We start from the raw sequence: 6,061 nt of genomic DNA on the forward strand, positions 1-6,061 counted from the left end.
TCGGCATGAAGCACGAGGTATGTGGTATCTTTCCAGATACATTGTATAGCGAACTTATATAACTTTCTTTGTCGTCTCAATATTTTTTCGATACCACTTATCTGGGGTTGATATATAATATATCGATCTTCTCAATATGGCAACATTTCACGTGTCTTATTACTTCACTACGTTTTCATGACATGATTGGTTTAGTTGCAGGGTATTAGTCTCGATTTCGGTAAGTTCGGGCTGTTAGTTAATGTCAGAAGATGTTTCACTCCTCCCTTCTTAATTAACGCGGGTTTAGGACCAGCCATGGCGGAGTTGCGTTCATGACATCATTAATGCGTAATTTATATACCTCTACTTTATTTACCCTATATAAATGTAACCGGTGAAAGGGAGTATAACGTCGATTTCGCAAAGATCCCTTTTAGTCCTGTGCGTTAGCCTGGAAACTAAAACACCCCAGCTGAACTAAAACAAACTTATACTCAGGTGTTTCCGAGAGACGAGAGCTCGAGGTAGGAGGAGATTGCAAGAGAACACGCCGTCAATGCTTGTTACCGAATTAAAGCGACACGAGAGCAAGGCGGGTTTTTTTTACCAAACGCAATTTCTATCTAACGTTGTACAATACTGCAGTATACAAAAACTTGTCGTTCTTTGACATTATTTGGAGGCGAAGGAGAAGAATATAGAAGAGAGTAACAAGATGTCATGTTGATTATTTCGATACAATAAAAAAAGATGTGCCAACGTTAGGAATATTGACGGGTATAATATGTTACACCAACACTTGTCCTTCGGACACGAATCCAGGATATCATCAACGAAAAATCATTAGCCAAGTCAAATCACAGCCAATGCGGTCTGTCTTGTGAAATTACTTCATGAAATGTAAGTCACCATAGCATGTTTAACTTAACTTAATATGGTTGCATTTGGATCCATTGCCATGTAAATGACAGGACGCATAGATACAGGCTATATTTAACAAATATCTTAGCAAAGAATTTTAGTTAAGAATATCCGGTCTTGTGTCAGTATAATAAAACGGTTAAAGGATGGGATTTAGGGATATATAGAAAAGTTCTAGCTTTCTTTGATTATGCCTTTTTCATTGACTTTACCTCGAGAAACAGACCTAGTATCGGGAGGCCAGACAATTAATGATAAGTGAAGCGTAGCGTAGTGCAATCAACCGTGGGCATCCGACGATGAGTGCATCTTTCAACTCAATAATATAACAGTATATCTAAAATCAAGATCACAAACGAGTTATAACAAGAAACTTATCGTGTTTTTAATTTTAACGCATTTTAACTAAAAACGATTATATGTATAGTTAGAGTGTTATTACGAGGTAATTTTATCTATTTATTTTATTTTGTTATTTTTTATTTATTTATTTACTTATTTTTTCAATATGACATTAATAGGTTTACTTATGTTAGCACGTCATACGTCATAACATCATAACGAAACAATTACCGCGTGGAAATGAAAATACAAACTCGTAGAGCGTTAAACAAGTTAAAAACGCGTTTTGACGATTTTAACGTGTTTTATCGAGATAATTTCCCCGTTGTTAGGAGAATCAGTTCAAAATAACCCTTATAAATTTCCGTATATCTGAGACCTTCCGCTACTTTTTTTCCAAAACGGAATTGCAGACATTTAATATTTCGAGAGCTAAAACTGACAAAGCTTACAAACAATAAAATGCATATTGAATGCAAATATGAGGAAGTACATTTGTATGTAATGGTGAGGTTCTAAATATCTGTCGCACATAAAAAATTAATCATCAGTATTATGGAACAGGAAGCGAGAATCTCATGATGGATGTGTTCATTAAACAAAGCAAAAACGTGTTGTGTTTCTAGTGCATATTCATGTTCATGCTATTCCATCATCGGTAATATGCATAAGTACATAATGATCAGTTGAAAGGTAGAGTAACACTAATGATAACCTAGATATCTTACAAGATGATGTCCATTACGTCATACAACAAAGTATTACTTACACTGATACGATTGATCAACAACGCTTACAATCATTGGGTTATTCAATCATTAAGTGAAAAATAACTAAACACGACATCCTTTTCTTTTGAACACAAAAACAAAACAAAAAAACGAAATACAAAAAAAAAAAAAAAAAAACACACACAAAAATTAAAAAAACAAAAACAAAAACAAAAAAACATATCGAAATATGTTTTATAGATATTTAGATAAAGCGGATAGTGCTGGATAAATAGCTTTTACACTTAGTTTCAGAAATAGCCTAAATGTATTTCTTGGCTCATAGAAAGGTGCGTTTGGTGTATACTATTAGACGTCAGGTGTTGTATCTACTACTACATCCACTGTTATTGATTTCAGTTGTATGATGTACATTTATGATATATCTATTAGACGTCAGGTGTTGTATCTAGTATTACATACGCTGTTAAAAAGTTCAATTTTATGTCAATTGTATTATCTGATAATCGGTGTCTTCCTTATATGGTATCGGAATTACTACTACGAATTAAGCTTTTTGCATCATTATTCATAAAACAAAATCAACAAATATCTTAAGTAGTGTTCAAATACTTTAACTAGTATTTCTTACTCTTTGATTTATGATATGTATACCTATTTTAGTGGTAAGAATATTGATTTCATAGGCTTTGTTTAATGTATAAGTTATATAGTTAAAAAGGCGTCAAATCCTGGCGGTATTTGCCACAGAATGCTAAAATTACTCTCAAGTGAAATTTCTATACCACTTTCTTTTATATTCAATTATTCTTTGTCATGTTGTATATTTCCTGAGAGATGGAAAATTGCTCATGTAATGCCTATATTTAAGGCCAATGACGCAAGCATTGTCTCCAATTACAGACCTATCTCGCTGCTAAGTTGTATAGGTAAACTTTTTGAGCGTGTAGTATAAAAGCATATCTACAATATTTTAATCAAAAACGACCTTATTTATGAGTATCAGTCTGGATTCCAACCAAATAACTCCATAACACATCCACTTATTGAAATATATCATTCAATCATTCTATCTTAATTTTTTGTGATTTTTCTAAATCATTTGACAGCGTGTGACACAAAGGCCTCATACATAAACTCAACAATTATGGTATCTCTGGACCTCTTCGTTGGGTGGCTAGTTATCTTTCAAAAGAAAACAAGCTGTATTACTCAATGATTCACTTTCCTCTCGCCTATAAATGCTGGTGTTCCCCAAGGGTCAGTTCTTGGTCCACTTTTCTTTCTATTATACATAAATGATATTTCCTGTAATCTTTCATCTCTATCTAGGCTTTCCGCTGTACATCTCTATCCTACGCGTCATATGACCTCAACCTTATTGAGACGGAGGCTAAACGCGACTTATTAAAACTTGAAATTTGGTCCAATGAATGGCTTATGTCCTTCAATCCTTATAAAACCGAGGCCCTCATAATATCAACTAGACAACTTCCTTTTGTTCCGTCCTTACATTCGACAATACCCCGATTAAAATAACAAACCACCATAAACACCTAGGAGTCATTCTTTCTGTAATGATTGTTAGTGGAACATACATGTAGAATCTATAGTCAATAAAGTAACTAAATATATAGCCACCCTCCGTAAATTAAAACTTATCTTAAACAGGAACATTATAAAAAATGTACCTTGCCTGTATAGTAAGACCATTACTTGAATATGCATGTGAAGTATGAGACAACTGCGATACAATAAACTCATTGTTTTTAGAAAAGATAAATCTAGAGGCCGCAAGAATAGTCACAGGGCTGCCATATTCACAAAAACAGAGTTCTTATATCTAGAAACCGGTCGGTTACCCCTTTCGAAGAGAAGAGATGCTCGGAAACTCTCCTTATTCTATTCCATAGTCAATAATCTGGCACCTACTTTTCTTATCGACCTACTACCAATGTATATTGGCAACATAGCTCCTTATAATCTACGAAATGCAGATTTATTTCAGGAACAACACTTTCGTCTACAACTATCAAAAAACTCTTTCTTTCCTTTTACTTCAAAACTGTGGAATGAAAAATCTATGACAGTAAACAGCATATATGACAAACATTTTATCAGTATCGAAAACTAAATATTCTACACAACAGAACAGCATAAACAGGTGAATCAACGAGATTGGCTCTAAAAAGATCGTTTTAATGTAGATATACTTTACAATGGTGACACTTCCTCAGTTGACAATATATAAATCGCCAAAGTTGTGCAAAACTTCTTGAGAAGGTCGGGAAGATTCGACTAATTATCACTTTCAACCCCCCCCCCCCCCCCCCCCCCCCCCCCCCTATTCTTTTTATGCCATTTTTCTAAACTTAACCCCAAATGCTCCATTTATCCATATAATATATACGTGTATATATATTTTCTAATTGATTAAGTATAACTGAATTCATTTCAAACATTTATAGGTCGTGTTACTGATCCTTCCTCTCTGTCTGTCTGTCTGTCAGTCTGTCTGTCTGTCTCTTTCTCTCTCTCTCTCTCTCTGATATGTCACTTATTATATTTTCATATTTTCGTTTCTTTATCAAATTTTTCAATATTTGTATATGCCATCATGTGACTTTGTAATTGTTTATTACTTTGTTATTATTATGGGTGAAGTCGTTTATAAGTTGGTAAAACTTGCTGACTAATCTCTGTCATTTTTGTATGTTAATAAAATATGTTTAATTAAACTAAACTAAGTTATATAATAATCTGTAATAAACATGCAGTATTAAACCGATTCTTGACGATAAAACGGTAAATGATAAAACTCTATATACGCTTGGTAATTTTGAATGGACCAAATATGGAGGACAATCAAAATGTCATTTTTTTCCAAAAAAAAAAAAAAAAAAACAACTTTTTTTCACAAAAGCTTAAAATGTCATCGACGTTATATGCTTACAGTTTTAGTATTTTATAGTATAATATTGGTATTTAGTTTATGGTTCTAACTTTCCTATTTCGTAAAATACATAATTATATATAATTAAGTTTCCATCTGTTTTTTGACAATCTGCGTTTTTATTGTATAGCCAAGGGGAGGGGGGGGGGGGGGGGGGGGGGGGGGGGGGGACACAACTTAGTTGTCATAACGTAATGTATCGGTGAGTGGTCTCTGAGGTTAAAACATTCTTTAGGGCGAACCTTATGGAAATTAACATTGCTGGAAACCCCACCTTTGGAATATCTAAATGTCGCTGGATATAGGTAATAATAGCCACATTTTTCATTTTAAACATATACGCGCGTGTACCAAAATATACCTTAATCAATTCTGAACATATGCCTTTTATGTTGTTCCGTTTTATGTCCATAGTATTTATTAAGTAATAACTAACCGTATGTTTTTGCTGTAGACAATGTGTTATAGTGGCCTCTAACATGTGTCCACTGTCATGTAATACATGAGTGTATGTATCTATTTAATGCTATTGTCTTATTTTATTTATTTATTTATTACAGTACGATAGCAGGCTTCTCTTGCTTGATGACCAGGATAACTTCCCAGACGCAGGCCTGTGACAAAAGTAGCACATCCACTCAAGTGTTAAACGACTCTGGTGTCTCTCTCTGGATAGCCTTTCGCGAGTTATCTCCCTTCGACTGGTTAAACGCTGTATGTGCCGAATTACTCGGAATCCGGCGTTGCCTGCACATCGTCGGGATTCCTCGTGGACGGACTCCGGAATGTCGAAGGAAGCTTCTATCAGAGACTGTGCTTCTATGTTGAATTAAGGAGTGGTCATTTGTCGGTTGGACTGTACAGGTCCGACCAATCTATCTGAATGTTAGGACTAGTACCCCGGACCATCTTGTGGTAGTCATCTCTCTTAATTCCTATCAAAAATAATGAAATTGATACATAAATAGAGACCTATGATATACAGGGACATATATTATCAAATTACATTTTCATATCAGAAAATAGGCTTGAATTTCTTATATACAGTCGATTTGTTGATATAAAAATAGAATCGAGTGAATAAAATTTTATGATAAAACAGTGCCTCATATGGCCGTTTGGGGCGAAACAG

Source organism: Pecten maximus, chromosome 14 (genome assembly GCF_902652985.1).
Source record: "Pecten maximus chromosome 14, xPecMax1.1, whole genome shotgun sequence".
Classification (NCBI taxonomy): Eukaryota; Metazoa; Mollusca; class Bivalvia; order Pectinida; family Pectinidae; genus Pecten; species Pecten maximus.